We start from the raw sequence: 22308 nt of genomic DNA on the forward strand, positions 1-22308 counted from the left end.
AGCTACTTAAGTGTTCATCAATAGACAAATGGATAAGCTGTGGTATACACACATAATGGGATATTACACACTCTTAATGGAGATGAGACTATGCCATTTAATACAACACGAATGGACCTAGAGGGTATTATGCTTAGTGTAACAAGTTAGACTGAAAAAGAGAAATACTGTATGATTCCANCCTTTGTGCAAGGAATGCAAATTGGTATAGCCACTATGGGAAAAACAGTATGGAGGTTTCTCAAAAAATTAAAAGTAGAACCACCGTATAGCCCAATAATTCCACCACTGGGTATTTACCCAGGGTAAAAAGTAACTCAAAAAGATTTACGTAACCCTATGTTTATTGTGGCATTAATTACAATAGCCAAGACAAGGAAGCTACTTAAGTGTTCATCAATAGACAAATGGATAAGCTGTGGTATACACACATAATGGGATATTACACACTCTTAATGGAGATGAGACTATGCCATTTAATACAACACGAATGGACCTAGAGGGTATTATGCTTAGTGTAACAAGTTAGACTGAAAAAGAGAAATACTGTATGATTCCACTCATAAATGGCATCTAAAAAAATTAATAGCAGACAAAAAGCAGAATCAGAACTATAATCTTATGGTTGCCAGAAGGGAGAGGGGAGGGGGATTAGGCAAAATGGGTGAAGGGGAGTGGGAAATACAGGCCTCTAGTTATAGAGGGAGTAAGTCACAGTAATAAAAAGCAGAGAGTAAGGAAAATAGTCCATGATATTTTAATAGTGATGTAATGGGACAGATGATAGCTATGCTTGTGGCAAACATATCATGTAAAAACTTGTCAAATTAGTAGAGTTGTACACCTGAAACTAATATAACATTGTATGTCAACAATTCTCAATAAAAATAAATTTAAAAAGATATTACAAAATCTAAAATGCTATTTTCACTTTCCCCTTCCTGCCTATACTCAGAGAAAATCCATGACAACTAGTTTTAAGCCACCCAGTTAAGGGTGACCCCACAGTAATTCCACAATGGATATCATCTCTTCCCAGAACTGCATTTCCTACCATCATTATGCTGTAGGATAGACCCCCACACCATAGAAACAACACATAAAATACATGCTAAAACTTAGGACCCACAGTTTTAAAAGCCTAAAACATTTCTGATTTTTTTTCAATATTTTTCCTAAAAGTAACTGTGCCCATGCGTACCTTTCAGGAAAGCATGTCAGAGCACCCACTGGTTTCTCCTCAGAAGAGCACAATAGTAGAGTGATTATTTACTTCTAGAGGACATAGATTTAATACAATTAGTTGGGAAAATGTCTTCCTAAATATTAAAAAGCCTGCTGATGACCTTTAAAATGCTCATCCCACACTCGAGTTCACTAATCGTTTGACCAAATGATGTGTCTCTGCAAGAGAAAAGCAACGTAATAACACACCTTCTAAATGGAAGCTTTGCCAGTGAAAAGGTTTCTTTGTTAAAAGCTAAAGCTTCGAGTGATAGGAACCAAAACATGTTAGAACCATCAGTGAAGAACAATCTGGGAGTGAATATTATTATTTATTTAGGAGATTCCGAGAGATCGACATTGCAGCCACTGGCAGAGAAACCAGAGGAATAAGGGGAAATGGAGCGGCCAAGAGGCAATATGTACTGCCCAGCAACGGCCCTTTCAGGGTAGCAATTTGGACTCAAAACAGACCAACAGTGAAGGAAAATCATTATCCCTGGATGGCTGATTCTTGAGCTAAGTCTGGTTATGGGGGGGAGATTGGTATTTGCAGCCTGAACTTGTTAACTAATGTTTCGATCCCAAGCATTCGATGCTAATTGGTTAACTCAGAACTGCCAGAACCCGCAGAGCCCCTTTGCACTTCAAGTAGCTTCTTACTGATTGTTAGAAAACAAACCAGAGCACAATCATCTGTTTAATTTGAAACAAAAAGTTAGTTACTTAAAGAAGACTACGTTAGCATGATATGCACTATATTACAAATTTGTTTAGATAAAAGAAATCCTGGGGCACCTGTGTGGCTCAGTCACTTAAGCGTCCGACTTCAGGTCAGGTCATGATCTCACTGTTCGTGAGTTCGAGCCCTGCATCGGGCTCTGTGCTGACAGCTAGCTCAGAGCCTGGAGCCTGTTTCAGATTCTGTGTCTCCCTCTCTCTCTGACCCTCCCCTGCTCATGCCGTCTCTCCCGCTCTCTCAGAAATAAATAAAAAAAACTTGGGGCGCTTGGGTGGCTTAGTCGGTTAAGCGTCCAACTTTCGCTTAGGTCAGGATCTCGCAGTTCGTGGGTTCGAGCCCCGCAGTCGGGCTCTGTGCTGACTGCCAGCTCAGAGCCTGGAGTCTATTTCAGAGTCTGTATCTCCCTCTCTCTCTGACCCTCCCCTGCTCACGCTGTCTCGGTCTCCTAGAAATAAATAAAAATATTTTTTAAAAAAAGAAATAAATAAAAAACATTAAAAAAAGAAATCCTTAGTATATAAGGATTTTTTAAGAGGAAAAGCTCTAATTCAAACTTAATTACTTCTTGGTTAATCCTCTATGGAAGGAGTTCATCGAGAAAAAAATTAATCATTCACATCCTCTATTCAATCTGAGATTATCAATATTCAGTATTTGAGCTAACCAATTCAGAAAGTTTGTATGTTTATGGCATATTCTCAATTAGATTATTCATAATATGTACTTTAAAAAGAGACATCTCCCAGGGCATCTGGATGCCTCATTCAGTTAAGCAGGTCATGATCTTGTAGTTCATGGGTTCAAGCCCTGTGTGAGGCTCTGTGCTGACAGCTCAGAGCCTGAACCCTNAGAATAAAAATTTAAAAATAAAAATTATATATAAAATATAATAAAATTATATATTTAATGTTTTTTAATTTAAATAAAAAATTAATAAAAAAGAAATCTCCCATCAAAAAGAATATTTCCTTCCAAAAGTTAGTATCTTTTCATATTTTGTAAAGTTAGTAATCTAACATAAAAGATTTCTACTTAGAGGAATTAATAAGAGGGGCACCTGGGTGGCTCAGTTGGTTAAGTGTCTAACTCTTGATCTCGGCTCAGGTCATGATCTCACCATTAGTGAAATCAAGCCCTGCACCATCAGTGCAGGGCCTCCTTAGGATTTTTTTCTCTCTCTCCCCCTCTCTCTGACCCTTCCCAGCTTGTGTATGCACTCTCAAAATAAATAAGTAAACAAACAAGCAGGAATTAATAAAATCGAGAATGACATTACTATGCGCTATCTCTAAAAGAACTGTTTTAGAATATGAGACTTCCCTTAAAGAGATATTATGAGGGGTGCCTAGGTGGTTCAGTTGGTTAAGCGTTCAACTTCTGCTCAGGTCGTGATCTCATGGCTTTTGAGTTAGAGCCCTGAGTGAGGCTCGGTGCTGACAGCTCAGAGCCTGAAGCCTCCTTCAGATTCTTTGTCTCCCCCTCCCTATTGGTGTTCTCTTTCTCAAAATTAAATAAACATTAAAAATTTCTTAAAAAGAAATATTATAAAAATACATACTGATCTTATTTCCTATTCACTCATCAATACCGTCAAGTACATTACAACCAGAAGCTTTCCATGCCAGATTCAAAATACTATATTTCTGAATCCCTCCACCACACTGTGTGACCCCTGAAATAAATCACTTAGAAGGAAACACCAACTTTTAAAAATAATATTGCAAAATGTTTAAAAATATCACCAAAGGAAACTTTGTTTTGACAAACAAGTATCCAGGAATATATGTATTCCAACTATAAAGTTTGTAGATTTAATCTATTAGCTTTTCCAAAATACTGTATTTGAAATAGTTTCCTTCCTCAAATCAATGTATGACACTTGCCACAGTATTTTGGAGATAGTACAGAAGTGGTAGAGGTGGTATATCATAGAGGTTACAACTATAGATTTTAAAGGCATACATGGGTCAAAGTTACAGATCTACCACATAAGGCTAGGTGACCTTGCATCTCACTGTTTTCATTGATAATGGTATAAAAATAATATCTTGTAAGTTTGCTGAGAAGATTAAATAATGTTTTGTGTCTGCACACAATAATCAAAAAAATTTTAGCTATTATATTTGTAATTAATATTAAACAGGGCAAGGATATCAGCAAGAGGGCAGAATAAGAAGTCCTAGCATGCTTCCTCCATGGAAACACCAATTTCATGATCAACCATGGAGAAAAATACCTTTATGAGAGATCTAGCATCTATTTAAGAGTTTATACTACCTCAGTAGTGCACAGAAACAACGAGAACAAAAAGCACTGTGGGGCACCTGGCTTGCTCAGTCCACAGGGCATGCAACTTTCAATCTCAGGGTTATGAGTTCAAGCCCTACATTGGGCATGGAGCCTACTTTAAAAAAAAAAAATGGAATGCAAAGGTGAAGAACAGCAGCTTCACTTTATTCTCCTCAATATTCCCCCACCCTAGCCCAACATAGTTCCAAAACAGATCCTGGAGTATGAAGGGTCTGCTCAGAACAGGAGTTCTCCCCTGGGTTAAGAGGGAGCAACTCATCAGTAGGTATGATGAGAGATTATAGTTAATACTGAAATATATTTTAAAGTAGCAAAGAGAGCCAATCTTAAATGTGCTCACCACAAAAAGAGACGTGATAATTTTCTATGACCTGTTGGAAGTGTTAGCTCAAGATTTGGTGGTAATCATTTTGCTACATATATCAAATCAGAACACTGGGTACACCTTAAACTCACAAATGTCCATAGGTCAAAAATATTTCAATATAGCTGGGGGAGAGGGGAACTTCAAAGAAATGGATTAAAGATTTAAAGTTAAGACCTGAAACTGCAAGTAAGGAAAAAGCTTCCTCACATTGGTGTTGGCAATGATCTTTCTCATATGAAACCAAAAGCAGACACGAGAAGCAAAAACAAGCAACTGTTACTGAATCAAACTAAAAAGCTTCTGCAAACAACACCATCAAAAGGCAACCTATGGAATGGAAGAAACTATTTGCAAACCATACATTTGTTAAATGTTTAATATCCAAAATAACTGAGAAACTAGAGACAGGGCAAGGAAAATGGGGAGATGTTGGTACAAGGGTACATGATTTCAGGTACACAAGGTAAGTAAGTTCAGGAGATCTAGTGTACCAGCATGATGACTTTAACAGTATACACTATTGTACACTTGAAATTTGCCAAGGGTGTAAATCTTAAGCATTTCCACCACAAACATATATACACATAAAAGAGAAAGAAAATTTAACTACGTGAGGTGACGGATATATTCATCAGTATGATTTTGTTGATCATATAAAATACACATATTTTATAATATAGTTTTGTTTTTAAATACCGTATATCAAAGTATCAAATTGTAGGCATCAAATATATGTATTTTTGTTAATTAAACTTCAATGAAACTAAAAAAAATTCATATGGAAACACACACATACAAACTTGAAATAGCCAAAGAAATTTTGAAGAACAAAAAAAAAACTAGAAGCATCTTATTTCCTGATTTCAAAATAAGAAACAAAACTATTCAAAACAGTGTGATAGCAGCATAAAATATACACCAATAGAACATATAGATCAATAGAACAAAATACCCCAGAAATCAACCTACACATATACAGTCAACTGATCTTCCATGAGGGTCCCAAGTATACACAATGGGGAAAGGATAATCTTTTTAATAATGGTGCCGGTAAAACCAGGTATCTACATGCAAAGGAGTAAAACTTGACCCTCATCTCATATTATACAAAAATTATACAAAATGAACTAAAGATTTAAGTTTAAGATCAGAAAGCATAAAAGCATAAAACTCCTAGAAGGAAACATAAGTTTTCTAAATGTTGACCTTAGCAGTGATTTCTTTGATAGGGTATCAAAAGCAGAGACAACAAAAGAAAAATAGACATGTGGGACTACATCAAACTAAAAAGCTTTTGCAAAGCTAACAGCCAAATGAAAAAGCAAATTATAGAGTGGCAGAAAAAAACTGACAATCCATAGATCTTAAAAGAGGTTCATTTCCAAACTATATAGGGACCTTTAACAACTCAACAGTGAAAAAATAAAAATAAAAAAATAACTATTTTTAAAGACTGGAAGAGGAACTGAATATATAGGTCTCCAAGAATAACATTATAAACAGCAAACATGTATATGAAAGGTACTGAATATCAATAATCAAAAAACTTAAATCAAAACCACAATGAGCTATTAACTCATACCAACCAAGATGGTCATTATCAAAAAAGGGTAACTAGTGTTGGTAAGGATACAGAGAAAAAAGAATACTTTTACAATGAAGGTGAGAATGCAAACTGGTACAGTCAGTATGGAAAACAGTATAGAACTTAGTCAAAAAATTTGAACTACCATATGATCCAGCAAGTCAGTACTAAGTATATATCCAAAGGAAAAGAAATCAGGATCTCAAAGATGTATCTGCACTCCCAAGTTCATTGCAGCATTATTGTCGACAGCCAAGACATAGAAGCAACCTAAATATCAATAGATGAATAGAGTTGTTTAATGTAGTATATACCAACAATAGAGTATTATTCAGCTCTAAGAAGGAGATTTCTATTCATGACAACATAAGTAAACCTGGAGAACATTATACTAAGTGAAATAAACCAGACACAGGACAACACTATGAGACACCACTTATATGATCAATCTAACATAGTCAAATTCATAGAAGTAAAGGGTAGAATGGCAGTGTCCATTGGCTTTGGGAAAAGGAAAAAAGCAAAGTATTAGTCAAAGTACAATGTTACAGGTGTACAAGAAATTTAACTATAGTGCCTATAGTTTATAATACCATGTTGTATACCTTAAAAATTTGCTTAGAGTAGATACCATGTTAAGTATTATTAAACAAATAATAAATCAACAAATATGGCAGGGGGCAACTTCTGAAGATGATGCTTATGTTTATGTCATGGATTGTTCCAGTGACTTCACAGATGTATATTTATCTCAACTCATAAAGTTGTGTATATTAACTATGTACAGCTTTTTGTTTGTCAATTGTGCATGAATAAAATGGCTTAAAAATCAAACTATTAAACTATAATTTTACATGTTTAAACATAGAAATTTGATAATTTGACCAGCAACAAGAAACTGTAAATAATGAACATGCAGATTTGAAAAATAAATAAATAAAACTTCAATAAATAAATCCTATACTAAAATTAAGAAGTTAATATATAAATTAAACTTAGCTGAAGATATACACTGTGAACTGGAATAGACATCAGAGCCAAAAAATACCTCATAGCCAAACAGTGAAACAGTGAGGGGGAAAAATGTGAAGGAAAAAAGACAGTCAATCATCTAACAAAGAGAAGGTTAATTGTACTGGTGGCTGACCTCTCAATAGGAACAACAACATAAAAAAAAAAAAAGTCTTGATAGTTATCTTTGTGTGCTGAGATGAAACAACCATCAACCTAAAATTTTATTCTGCAAAATATCATCCAAGAATGAGGGAAGATAAAAGGATATTTTCAGACTAAGAGAGTTATCACAAATGAGTCAAGGAAAATGTTAGAGCTATACTTCATAAAGAAAGACAATGATCCTAGGTAGATAGCAGAGATAAAATAAAGAATGATCAAAAACAATACTGGTAAATATGTGAGTAAATCTAAAAAAAAAAAAAAACCCACTGAATATAAAATAATATTGTCCAGTGTGCAGGTAAGTGGGAAATGGGCTCAAAATGAAGTATAGCTGTGTACAGTTAAGAGGGGGGTGATGAGGTAAAGCATTCTTATATTCATGAACTTAGACTTGCCAGATTTAGCAAATAAAAGTCCATCTTTTATTGTTTATATAAAACTCAAATTTAACTGGGTGCCCTATATCTTATAAAGCAACCCTAAATGAATTCTTCTGGAGGAAAGAACAGATTAATGTTAAGAATGCACAATTAGTATAATATTAGAAAATCAATTAATCTAACTTAACCACATTTACAGGCTGAGAAGAAAAATGGTAAAATAATTTCATTTGTTAATAACAGTTAATAACACAAATATTCATCCATAAAATTCAGTAACTACTAATGATAAACTTCAAAATGAAAATAGAATAGAAATTGTTTTTATTCTGATTAAAGGTATTAGGAAATCCTTAGGAAATGTCATCCTTAGAGGTGACATTACCAAATCATTTTCTTTATTATCAGGAATGACCTGAGAATGGTTGCTACACTACTTCTGTTCAATACTGTCTTGGAAGTTCTGATTATTAGAATAAGAGAAAAAAGAAAATTAAAGTGATCACAGTTAGAAAGAAAATAAGTCATTATTCTTAGGTAATATAATTATCTACTTAAAACACAACACAACATAGGTCATTGTTAATATTTGGGTTATCACAATTTTGCTGAAAATCAAAACAAATATTTGTAGGTTTTATTTTTACTTTTTATTTAAATATAAGTTAACATACAGTCAAATGTCAGTTTCAGGAATAAGATTCAGTGCTTCATCACTTAAATACAACACCCACTGCTAATCACAAGTGCCCTCCTTAATACCCATCACCAACCTATCTCCATTCACAAATTCTCAGGGGCTTTTTAAGGGTCTCTCGTGGTTTGTTTCCTTCTCTTCTTGCACCCCCCTTCCCATATGTTCATCATTCATTTTGTTTCTTAAATTCCATGTATGAGTGAAATCATAAGGCAGTTGTCTTTCTCAGATTTATTTTGCTTAGCATAATATATCGTATCTCCATCACATTGCAAATGCAAGATTTTTGGGAGCCATTCTGAGCCCACTAGTCGAGAAAACTCCTGGTGAGGTTAAAGCAAGTTGGCACGGTCTCTTGCCAATCAGATGATGACCGATATCCACCCCCACTCAATTATTTCTGCTTGAGCACTGACCCCTAAGATACCTTGTTGATCAATATCGGGAGTGACTTGTCCCCTTATTCTGGCCCTGGTATGATGATTGCACCTTGTGAAGGAACTTATTGTGGGAACTTCTTTTGATTATGGGAACAGACATCGTGTCTCCAGAAGGTCCTGTTTCCCTCCATACTTTCCCTTGAGCTATGAACAGGCTAATGACCCTTACTCACAAAAAGATTGACCTTTACATGTACAATTCTGTTTCTACCGTTGCGTTAGTTCAGGATGTTCATACAGCTCAACATGTAAATCAGCTAACCAAAAATGTCTCTCATGCCCTAGCTATTCAAGAAATCATAAAACTAGACACAAAGGTAAATGCCCTTGAAGAAGCTACTCTATGTATTGGAAATGAGCTAAACTCTTTAAAGGTATGGTTGGCTCTCCGGTGCCATAAAGAATGTAACTGGAAAATCAAGTCTTGCCCGGAGACAAAGAGCCTAACTTAGAGAGAAGGAACAGATAAGGGCAGAAGATAAGTTAGTACATACACCTTTGCTAACTGATGGTGTATAGCAGCCCCTTCCCTAAGGCCTACATTCCACAAACACCTTCCCTTACCCTGACAGCTGTGATGAGGATGGATAAGAGTATCTAAAAACCTATGACTTAAAATGTGAACACCCTGTTATTTTTTTAGTTTCTCAACATCACTATAATTGGAGCAGTTCTGCAAGAAGACTTCTGTAAAACCTGTTTCTGTACATTTTCCAAAAACATCTTATCACAGAGAGCTATCCATTGTAAAAATTCCATTTCCTGATGCCATGTTAACGTTTGACCTATAAATAAAGACCAAAACCGACAGGATGGAGATGCCTGCCTGGTGATCAGAAAGGATCTCAGGGCGCTCTCTCTCTCTCTCTCGTCGACACCGTCCATCCTTCAGGGACCCCTGGACCTGCCGGAGCCGGCCTCCGACATAAAATTAAGGCTCAAGTATTTATTTTTAATTTCCTATTTTTTCATGCAAAGTAATATAGTTCATTGGAGGGTCAGTCACCTGCACAGGGCTGCTTATGATCTGTTCATGATACAAATAATGAGTAACCAGACTCAGAGTTTGTAATGGAGAGAGTCAGAATAAAAGCGAGGAGAAAAAAAATGGCATTTTGAAAATGCTTATTAGATAGGACATAAAAAATGTATTCTAAGCCCTATATTACAAAGATTTTAGTCGTGATTCCAGGGTAAAAGATGTCAGGCATGACTGCACAGAAATGATAAGGCACTGATTTATGTATAGACTAGAGTAGACAACAGTTTTTCCATTAGACTATTCTATTACACATTATAAAATGGCTTTTCCGTTTTTTGTTTAGTTCAATAAATCTTGTCTAATAATCTGTAAATTGCTGGTTCAAACTACAGGCCATGATTTCCTCCTTTCAATTACATCTATCGGAGAGGCCCCTGGCACAAAGCAAGATTCTCTACTGAGCACAGAATTTTTCTGTTGCCTGCACACTCACTACAATATTTTATTGTGTCTACTGACTAAAATACACTAGCAAAATTTCCACTAATGCTTAAAGTAGCAATAACAACCTTGAGGACCCCAAAGTGTTTTAAAATTGTTTAAGTGTCTTGAAGACCCCAGGTTAATCATTCTTCCAGTAGGGACAGACACAAGCAAAAAAAAAAAAAAAAAAAAAAAAAAAAAAAAAAAAAAAAAANCAAAACAAAAACAAAACCAAAAAGTTAACAAGAAAAAGTCTAGATAAAATAGTAATTGTGATTATAGTGCCTAATTTGTGGAGTTAAAGAAACTAGTGAATACTGACTAACAACAGTATGTAAGTGATGAAGAGGTGGAAACTCAAGTGGTCTAAGGCCTCAAAATTCTCAAGTTGAGGCTTTGGTGAGTGAGAACTCGAGCAGCTACAGCCCAGGGGACAAGGAGAGAAAAGAGTGTCAGGGAGGCAGCGAATAAGGGGAGAGCAGGATGGCCTAGATCTATGACAACGAGAAGAAATCAGGAATCTGAGGCCCAATCTTCTGGCAATACAGTTTGGGGATAGTGACTCTGGGAAGGAAGCAGAGTCTTAACTATCTGCTCTGACCCCAAAACCCTTCAGAAGCACAAACAGAAGACAGTCATTTAAAATTTCCAGAGGTTTAAAAAAAAAAACAATAAAAAAGCATGCATAATTTACTGATTGCCACACACATAAGAAAATAAACCACTTTGAATCAAATCCAGTGAAAACAAAAAAGATCAATTAAAAATTAATACCTGCAGGGCTTAAAGATTTTGAAATTGTCAATCCCAACATTTAGAGGAACCATGTAGGTAATGTTTCTATGAACCAGTTGGGCAACGGCAAAGATCAGCCTAATTCAAGAAATTATCAGAAATTAATACACATAATTAAGAAATAGAAATTATAGAAATGAATTTGAAATAAACAATTCTATGAATGTTTAAAACAACAGGAAAGATAGAGTACAAATGATCATTAGTGACCTAGAAGACATGAATAATTTATCTACAATGAAACCAGAGAGAGATCAAGAGATGAAAAATATAAAAAGAATTTAGGGGACACAGAAGACAGAATGAGGAAATCAAATGTTTGTCTGTTTGAATTACAAAAGGTAAAAATGGAGAAGAGGCAATATTCAAAGAGCTAAGGCTAGAGTATTATCTGAAATGGAAAATATAAATCAACACAACCAAAGCAGAACAGTGCATCCTAAGCAAATAAAACAAACACTAGTCTGATAGATTTTTTTTTCTCTAAAATAAAGTTTTTTCATTTATCCAAGATGCTTTGGTTCCTAAAAAGATGGGGAATGATATTTAGAGGTGGTAATCTGAGTGCTATGGGTGCTTATGCTAGAAAGTTCATTAAAGTTTGTTGGTCTTTCAGTAGACAGAGCAAGGAAATACGTACTTCTTATAAGAGAAAATGCAGCATGAAGTGTGAATTCATATCAATAATTCCTGTTCAAATTTAAATTATTTTTCTAACTTTCCCTTTATCTGAAAATTTTGGGTTTCTTGTGATAGTAACACATTTCTTAGTTCTTTTGTTCTGCTAATCAGAAAGTAACAACCCCAATTGTGTAATAGCACAATTGCTAAAAAATTAAACTCATGTAATTTTTTAAACTATAATCCTCTAAGTGTCTATGGTAAATTTGCCAGAATTTTAAATCTCTTATAAGTCTACTCTATATGACTTATTTATTTATAATGAGTATAATCTCGATTAATTAGTTCATTTTGCTTTTATTCTATGTACTGCTTTTGTATTTATTTGTATTAATTTTCTAAGGTTATGTGAAAGTAAACATAAATATAAACGGAATCCATATGAATGACATCTTGCCATTTACAACAACATGGATGGAACTAGAATGTAGTATACTAACTGAAGTTAGAGAAAGACAAATACATGATTCACTCGTATGTGGAATTTAAGAAACACAACAGATGAACATAGGAGAAGGGAAGGAAAAATGATATAAAAACAGAAAGGGAGACAAACCATAAGAGATTTATAAATACAGAGAACAAACTGTGGGTTGCTAGAGGGGAGGTCAGTGGGGGAGAAGGGCCTAATGGGGGATGGGCATTAAGGGGGGCACTTAATTGGGATGAGTACTGGGTGTTACATGTAAGTGATGAATCACTGGGTTCTACTCCTGAAACCAGTACTACACTGTATGCTAATCTGAATTTAATAAGTAAATTTAAACAAAATAAATAAATAATAAATGGATTCAAAGTCAAATCCATAAAATGTGGTATATTTAAGCAGTTCACCTTCTATTTGTGCCCTCTCCACATATTGTTCACCTTTCAAAAATGTTCTGATGTATTCATCCATCCTTTTAATAAGGAAAGATATATAAATATGTACATATGTGTATTTATACATCTTTTTATATAATACACAGGTGCATACACATTAAAATATATTTAAATATACATATGTATGTGTATAGATGCACCATCATATATAGGCTTCTATATGTATATGGATTATAAGTCTAAAATGTATGTTTACCCATATGCAATGAAACACTATAAAATTTTATCTACCATATTATTTTACTCCACAGCAGTATTTAGAGAAGTTCATTATTCTTTTATAACTTTTATTGAAAACTTCATTGTGTGGAGATAATAGCTTTTTATACAGTCTCAAACCCAAAATATTCCATCAAAGGAGACTAGAATAATAAATAGTCCTATGCAAATATCCTTTTTGTATTTTTGCCTTAGTATCTTTGAAACAGATTTCAGAGGAACTACTCCAAGTCAAAACTTAATGTCATACATAATTTTACTAGATATTGCAACGTTTCTCTTGGTAATGGTTGTATCATTTTGTATTCCCACTAGCAACATGAGAGCACCTGTTTCCCTAGGGCTTAATCAAAGAATATGTTGCCAAATTGGAATTTTTGCCAATCTAACAGAAACAGAATTTCATTATAGTTTCAATTCACCATTTACTTATTGGGAACAAAGTTGAGACTCTCCCATGTTTGATTCATTTGCCTCCCTTTTTCTATGAATTGCTCATTTTTCTCTGAAATTATAATTATTTTCCTTCTCTAGCTTTAGAAACTCTATCATATTTTATTTCTGAAATAAATTTATTTTCTAGCTTATCATTTATCTTTGATTTTGTTCATAATTATTTTGTCATTCAATTTTTAAACTGATCACATATATCAGTTTTTCCTTTAAGTGATTAAATACAGAAGCAATAAAGTTGCCTCTACTCCCAGTTTACAAAGCAATATATTCACGTTTCATTCCAGTACATTTGTACATTTTGTTCTTTAAATTTGCATTTCTGGTCCATTTGAAATTTATCTTAATATACAGTGTGAGAATGATGGTATTTTACCTTTTTCTTTATGTATAGTCAGTTATCCCAATATCCATTACTAAAAAATAAATATTTTCCCACTGACTTGATATACTGAACTTTACAAAAAAATTTCACAAGGATTAGGATGTATTCATAGATTTTCTTATTCTCTTTTTTTTGTCTGAATGTCTATGTAGCTTTCAATAATACACTATCTTAATGTTTATACATTTTATTATCTGATAGAGCTAGTTCACTCCCACATACCACTATCCTTCTTATCAGGACATTCATGGCCATACTAGCTTATTTGGTTTTCTAAATGAAATCACTCGTCAACATGTTTATCCCCAGAGAGAGAAAATTATATGTTAATTCTCGCTATTCCATTGAGACTGCATTGAATTTATTAATTTAGAAAATATTAGAGGGGCGCCTGGGTGGCTTAGTCGGTTAAGCGTCCGACTTTCGCTTAGGTCATGATCTCGCGGTTCGTGGGTTCGAGCCCCGCGTCGGGCTTTGTGCTGACTGCCAGCNTATTAGTAGCTATGATATTAAATCTTTCTATGAAGAGATATAGTATGTAAACACACAACACAAAATTAGAGGATATAATGAAAAAGAGGCTACCATTAAAATAACGTTTGCAAGCTTAGAAATGAGCAAAACCTCTAGAAGGAAAGCCATAAAATATCCCTGAAAGGCACAAACGCAGCTTGAAGAAAAGGGGAGAGATATCATATACGTGCATATACAATTCAGTATCACATAGAAGTTAATCATTGCTTGCACAGCATGACCTCAGTTTTGAGTCCTGGTAGCCTGACTAGACAATTGTAACCCCTGAACTATTCAGCCATAAATGACTTTGGAATTATTTGAGAAAGGAATATGCACCTTGCTTTTTGTCTGAAATCCTTTACTGACATTTTCTGGAAAGAACATGAAAAATTCAATGTCAATACATACATACATGATGGACACTATAAACCTGGAAGGAAATTTAGGAGTATACAGTAGAGCATCCTTTAAAGAAAGACTCTGTCATTGATGCTATTGATGATATAGAGTATATTTCTGTAAGGAAAAAGAAAGACATCACAAACCTTCAGTCTAAAAGAGCCAGACTCTAAAATGCAAAGGAGAAGGCCCCAAGACCTTTCAGGAATAGGCAGGATCATAATTATTTTATAATTTTTAGTATGGGGGCACCTGGGTGGCTCAGTCAGTTAAGTGTCTGACATGGTTTCAGCTCAGGTCACACTCAGTTTCCTGAGTTTGAGCCCCACATCGGCCTCTGTACTGGCAAGAGTGGAGCCTGCTTGGGATTCTCTCTCTCCCCCTCTCTCCCTCTCTCTCTCTGCCTCCCCCACTCATGCTGCCTCTGTCTCTCTCAAAAACAAATACACTTTTAAAAAATAAATAAAAATAATGTTTAGTGTGTTGTTTGTCCTCCTTCACTGCATTGGCATTAGCACTGATGGTCAAGAGCAATCATGGGTAAAACTGCTGACACAGTCATATGAATCCAACAGTATCTGATTGTACTAAGTATTCATATTCTCCACTCCCATACACTAAACAGTACCAGAAACGTAAGGGTAAAAATCTGATTTCACTTAAATATATCCCTGAAGCAGTAGAAATCATTAATGTAACTAAATCTCAAGTCTTCGGTATCCATCTTTTAAATACTCTGTTTGACAAGGGGAATTATACATAACATACTTTTCAGCATACTGAAGGATGATGGCCTTTAGGAAAAGCACCCATGCAATTGTTTGAGTTGTGAGCTGAACTAGCTACTTTTTGTACAGAACGCTATTTTTACTTGAAAGAATGACAGACAAACAAATGATAGTTATTCAGATTGGAGAAATTTGGTAGAACATTTCTTAACAATGAACAAAGTGAGCCTGTCAACCTCAAAAAAAAAGGAGACTGACTAGATTTGCTGCCAATGATAAAATTGGAGCTTTCAAGTTGAAAATAATCATTTTAGAAAAAAACTTATCTGCCACCATGCATGTTCCCAACCTTCAAAGACTTTACTGATGAGTTTTACAAAGATATTAGTAAGTGGGATTTTTTATACTATGTATCAGTTCTTGGAAGATCCTCATAACTTGGTAAATGAGTATATTCCAAATGACTAATGATGATGTTATAGTATCATGCCTGGTAAAAGACCATTCAGGTTGCAAGATAAAACAGTGATTTTTAATAAAATAGTGTCAGAGAAGGTTATTGCTATGTGACATTTGCTGAATAGTGGCCCACCAAAAGATAAGTCCTGTCTTTATCCCTGAAACCTGTGCCTTATAGGATAAAAGAGTGAATTACATTCAAAAGGTTTAATTACATTAAAGATTTTGAGAGAAGTTTATCCTGGATTATGTGGGTGGATCCTAAATTCAATAACAACTGTCATAAGATTTAGGCAAAAGCCGATGTGACCTTGAGGCAGAGATTGGACTGACAAGGTCACAAATCAAGAAATGCCAAGAGCCACCAGAATATGAAAGAGGCACAGAACAAAATCTCTTCTTGAACCTCTAGAGGAAGTATAACCCACCTGGTACCCTAATTTCAGACCTCTGGCCTCAAGGGAATAAATTGGTTATCCATCACTCTGTTTATCGTAATTTGCTACAGTAGGAACAATAAGAAACTACAAGGATATAATTTCAGATTCCACATTACAACTAACCTTTAAGAAACTACCACTTTGAGTTTCAGTGCAGCATTAAAAAAAGAATATTCACAATTATCAAAAAAAAACCTATTAACACATCTCTCTCTTTTCCAGTTACATGCATGAAAACAGATTAACAGATTTTCATCATACACTTCTGTCAAAACAATATATGGCAGGAGACTGATTCAAAAGCATATATGAGAATACAGCTATCTTCTACTAAGCTGGACACTAAAGCAATTTATACAATTATAAAATAATTATACTCTATTTTTCATTTTGGAAAAATATAGTTAATTTTGGAAACTATGTTTAGGTTAATAAATAACAGTTTTAGTATAGGTATATTCATTTTTTAAAATTTTATTTATTTTTGAGAGAGACAGAGAGTATCTGTATGCATAAGTGGGGGGAGGGCTGAAGGAGAGAGACCAAGAGGGAGAGAAAAAATTTTAAGCAGGCTCCATGCTCAGCATCTTGCCCTGTGTGGGGCTTGATCTTACAACCCTGGGATTATGACCTAAGCCGAAATCAAGAGTCAGTCACCCAGTCTGACTGAGCCATCCAGGCATTCCTCATTTGTGATTTTTTAATATAGTAAATGCTGATAGCTAAAATTCATGTAAACCAAAGTTCTTTGGGATCTTTAATAATTTTTAAAGTATACAAGGGCCCTGAGACCAAAAACATAATTTTATAGTCACCAATATATTCCACTTAAAATTTCCTGTTTTATGTATTCATTATGGTAAGATCTGAGAAAAATATTTCCATCTCTATGAATTTTTTTTAATTTCTGTAGAATAAAATAGAAGAAAAGGAAATCAGAATTCTTTGACTAATGTCTTTAGAAAGAAGCTACATTTCAGTTTATCAACTGTAGTTATTAAAAGCCTGGAGTTTTAGAGGCACCTGGGTGGCTCCATTAGTTAAGCGTCTGACTTCGGTTCAGACCAGGATCCCACCATTTGTGAATTCAAGCCCCATGTCCAGCTCTGCTCTGACAGCTTAGAGACTGGAGCCTGCTTTTGAATCTAAGACTCCCTTCTCTATCTGCCCCTTCCCCACTCATGCTCTGTCTCTCAAAAAATAAATAAATGTTAAAAAAACTTTTTTTAAGTCTGGAACTTCATAATAAAAAGGATTTAGTCTTTTCATCAACAAAAGATATAGAAAGACAGAAATAGAGACCTTAGAAAGAAAAGAAAAAAGCCATGGTCAGAACCTGTCTTTGCATTTCTTCCATCTTTAAAGGATTACACAGAAAATAATACTTCAAATTCCTATGAAATCTCCCATCTACTTCCCTCACACATAAAATTGTTTCTATTCCTTTCTCTAAATCTCCCCCCAACCTCCTCCCCAGCCTTAACAAATCCCTTGATATTAAGACTCTTCTCTTCTTTCCTCTAGTTTNTTAAAATTGTTTCTATTCCTTTCTCTAAATCCCCACCCCCCAACCTCCTCCCCAGCCTTAACAAATCCCTTGATATTAAGACTCTTCTCTTCTTTCCTCTAGTTTCTAAATCACAAAGCCCTCAAACCCGGTCTGACAATCCTGGAATATCCTCAGAAAGTAGAGAAAGAAACAGAATTCAACAGGCAAAGCCAGAACCAATATTTAAAGATGAAGTTAAGAGTGACAAAGATTCTCAAAATATTAATAATGTTGGTCCTGCTACACAGGCATCTATTTTCTTCTCTACAGATCCAATATCACTATATAACTTAATTTTTATATTATAAATACTGCTTACTGGTTTTCAAATTTTTGAATCAACTGTGTTATAATAACCAGAAATAATGTGATTTTATAAATATAGACAGCATAGAAGTAATGGTACAGCTGACCCTAGTTGAGGTCAAAGAGGAATGAAGAACAAAAAGGGTAGATTCACAAATTTCTTCATCATATACCACAATAACTCAATAAATAGTATTTTGGGATGGTTCAAGTATAAAGGGATAGTTCTCAAAGTGTGAATCCAAGACCAACACTAGCAGTAGCCTCTGATAACTAATTAGAAATGCCAAGTCTTGTGGCATGCTGGGTGGCTCAGTTGGTTAAGCTGATTTCAGCTTAGATCATCATCTCACAGTTGTGATATTGTGCTCCATGTTGGACTCCATGAGGAGTATGGAGCCTGCTTGAGATTCTCTCTCTCCCTCTCTCTATCTGCCTTTCACCCCACTCATTCCTTCTTTCTAAGTAAATAAAACATTTTTTAAAAATGCAAATTCAGACCTCACCCTAGACCTATTGTTAAGAGTTTAGCTAAGCTGCTTCATGATAGTGCTGCATTGGCATTCATCTTGGGCAGCACTGCAGACTTGAACTCGTGCTAGCCTCTGAGTGCATGCCCTAGACTACAGTCCCTAGAGTCATTAATAAGTTCCTGATAAACTCCCCTAGCCACCTTTGTGATAAGCAATCTCCCCCACATCCCAGCACCCTCCCTTTGGGTATAACTTAGTTAAGCCATGAAGCTTACCAAAACCCTGCCCCTTTTAATTGGCCGATCCAGCTTAATCCAGGTATTTCAAAGCATTCTACCTTCAGACTAACAAAGGCATGTGTCCCACATCCCAACTCTTCCTCTGCCTGTACCCTGCCTTGACCCCTTTAATGGTCCCTTTACGTATACCATGTACTTCCTCCAGAACTTCATAAAGCTCTCAATTTCAATTCCTTTGTACATTTTTGTTGACCTGTGACAGCTCATATGACAGCCTGACAGCCTGGCCCAGGGCTGTAAATAGCAATGTTAATCTAACTAAGTCACAATACCTGCTGAATCATATTCGAGGGATATGGCCCAGGAACCTATGTTTTAACAAGCCCTTCAAGTCATTTTGATGCATGCTGAAGTTGGAGAACCATTAATCTTGTCACATCAAGAAATAGAGGTCTAGGGGCGCCTGGGTGGCTTAGTCGGTTAAGCGTCCGACTTTCCGACTTTCGCTTGGGTNAAGAACCATTAATCTTGTCACATCAAGAAATAGAGGTCTAAAAAGCATTTTAAATAGAGTAAGAAGAACTTTAATTTTTTTTTTAATGTTTCATTTATTTTTGAGAGAGACAGAATGCGAGTGGGGGAGGAGCAGAGAGTGAGAAACACAGAATCAGCACAGAGCCTGGCTGGCTTGAACCCACAAACCGTGAGGTTATGACCTGAGCCAAAGTCAGATGCTTAACCAACTGAGTAATTCAGGTGCCCCAAAGAAGAGCTTCTTTATACAACAATGTATGTAAGAACATCACAATTGGAGTTGGGGAGGAAAAATGAAGGCATTCATATGCATTACTGTCCTCATTTTTACAGGAAATAGTTAAACAATATCAAGAGTTGATAAATTAACACTGAATCAAATGTATTATTAGCATTATAGTAACCAACAGTTATAAGTGACTATATCTGAGAAGTGAAACTGGGAAATATAAGTAGAGGATACATTCTTTCCTCACTGTATACCTTTCTTTGTTTTCTTTTTTCAATCAAATTATCACTCTACGATTTTGAAATGTCCAGCATTCAATTTGCAGATCCCTGTAAATTTTTATCCAAGCTTTTATCTACATATTTACTTGAGCCTTTTATTTGGGTTTCTTTTGACATCAAAGAGGTAGATTTAAAATATTCCATCTAAATTCTATCTTTGCTGACATTGGTGTGCAAGGCCAGATAACATCAGGATTTCCAGTGCCAAAAAAAATCTGCATTCAATTTAAGCAGGCAAAGATGACATTACTCAGGTTATTCCAATAGGAGCTAAAGACTCAGCTAAGCTGAAACAAAGGCTGGAGGATTTTTAAGTGATGGGGTGAGCTAGAGAAAGGTACTGAGGGACATTAGGGAGAAAGTTCATCAGTGAAATTTGTGGAGGACTTTGGGTTGAGTTCTGAAATATATCCATGATTAAGCCATCTATGGTTTGCTAACTGGTACCCATCAAAGTTAGGCTCCTACCATCCTGCAGAGACTAGGAGATAGGGCTATTTTTGTTGTTAACATTTCAAAGAGATCATTTCCAAATCCTTAAGAAAGTTTTTTTTCCTGGATTGTAAAACTGGCAAGAGGCTGGGAGAAGATTTACATACGTTTCAAAAGAGGCAGAGAAAGAGTGTACAATTCCAAGTTTTCTAAAGTAAATGCTCTAAGAAAATGGAGATCAGCAGCCTAGATAAAGAAGAAACCTGCCTAAAGTCTAGTCAAGTGTAAGGAAATGTTAAGGTCATCATGCTCACCAGTTCTAAAATTCCATATGCTAACGTACCACTGGACACGTGCTACCTCCTTCTCTGAAGCCCAGACCACCCTTGCCTATAGCAATGATATTGACTAGAAGCTACTTAAGGAAAGACTCTTTTCTGATTGATCTTTTTAGCCCTCAAAGGTCTTCACACAGTGTCCTACAGATGGATTATGTTCAAAGAATGCTGATGAATGTCTTAAAAAAGTGAATACACCCTTCCTGAAGGTATGTATTTAAGAGTTTACAATAGAACCTGAGGAACTTTACAGGGTGGCAAACCCAATCTATGTAACCTCATCTCTAGTGAATTTCAACCCCTTTTATTAGACTAACAGCCAAGTACACCTTTTTAAACACCACCACATATCCATTTGACCTTTGGATAGCTAAANTACAGAAAAAGTACAGAGGTAACCATAAATGAAACTACTTGTTTAATCACTTAGCAGATTCCTGATCTTTGTGAGGAATGAAGTTAACATTTTCACTATTTAGCTTACAAAATATATAATCATCGAAAATGTTTTCTTATAGATAACAGAGCATCTACTAGCATAACGAAATAAAAATATAAAGATATAGTGTTATATGCACACATAGAGTGTTTAGTAAATTAAACTGAAGTCAATCATTCCTAGCACTCCTATCTTCATCTCAGGATGGAATAGAGTCTATATCTACTCTGAACTTCAGATTACTTTCAGGAAATAGGTGACTTCTTTTTGAAAATCAACTTCCCAGCTTTATTTCAGTCCTTTATATTTTCCAGCTACTCAGAGATTATTCCTACAATTCTCCTATTTATATGATCATCTTGAATCGTTCCGATATCCACAAGGACCTTAAAACACACTCAGATTTCTACCAGTCGAGAGAGAGAGAGAGAGAGAGAGAGAGAGAGAGAAACACATACAAAAGAAAGTATCTAAAGAAATCTGTATTAATTACCTAAAACCACGCGAAGAATTGTAGTTAATCCTTGAACAACATGAGTTCACTTGGACATATATTTTTTCCATTAATACAGTAGGGAACTGTAAATGAACTCTTATGATTTTCTTACCATTTTCTTTTCTCTTGATTACTTTAGTGTAAGAATACAATCTATACACATATCACATACAAATATGTGTTACTCACCTTTTATGCTATCAGTAAGGCTTATAGTCAACAGTAGGCTATTACTAGTTAAGGTTTGAGGGAGTCAGAAGTTATTTTATTTTTTGCTTCCTTAGGGGTTGGCAACCCTTACTCTCACATTGTTCTAGAGTCCACTGTACCCTAAAACTTAGTAACTTAAAACAAACATATATTGTCTTATAGTTTCCATGGGTCAGAAATTCAGGTGTGGCTTACCTGAGTGGTTTTGACTTACAGTCTCTGATAAGGTTGTAGTTAGAATGTCAGCAGGTATATGAAGGCTTAATTGGAGGGGGTCAGTTTCTGAGATAGTTCACTAACCTCATGCTGTTTGAAGGAAGCTTCCTCAGTTGCCTAAGCACCACCATGACACAAGGGCTGGCTTCTCCAAGCATGAGCAATCTATGAGAAAACACGGCAGAGCCTCAGTATGTTTTATTACATAGCCTCAGAAGTC

This window comes from Crocuta crocuta, unplaced genomic scaffold (assembly GCF_008692635.1).
Source record: "Crocuta crocuta isolate KB4526 unplaced genomic scaffold, BGI_CrCroc_1.0 scaffold165, whole genome shotgun sequence".
Lineage (NCBI taxonomy): Eukaryota > Metazoa > Chordata > Mammalia > Carnivora > Hyaenidae > Crocuta > Crocuta crocuta.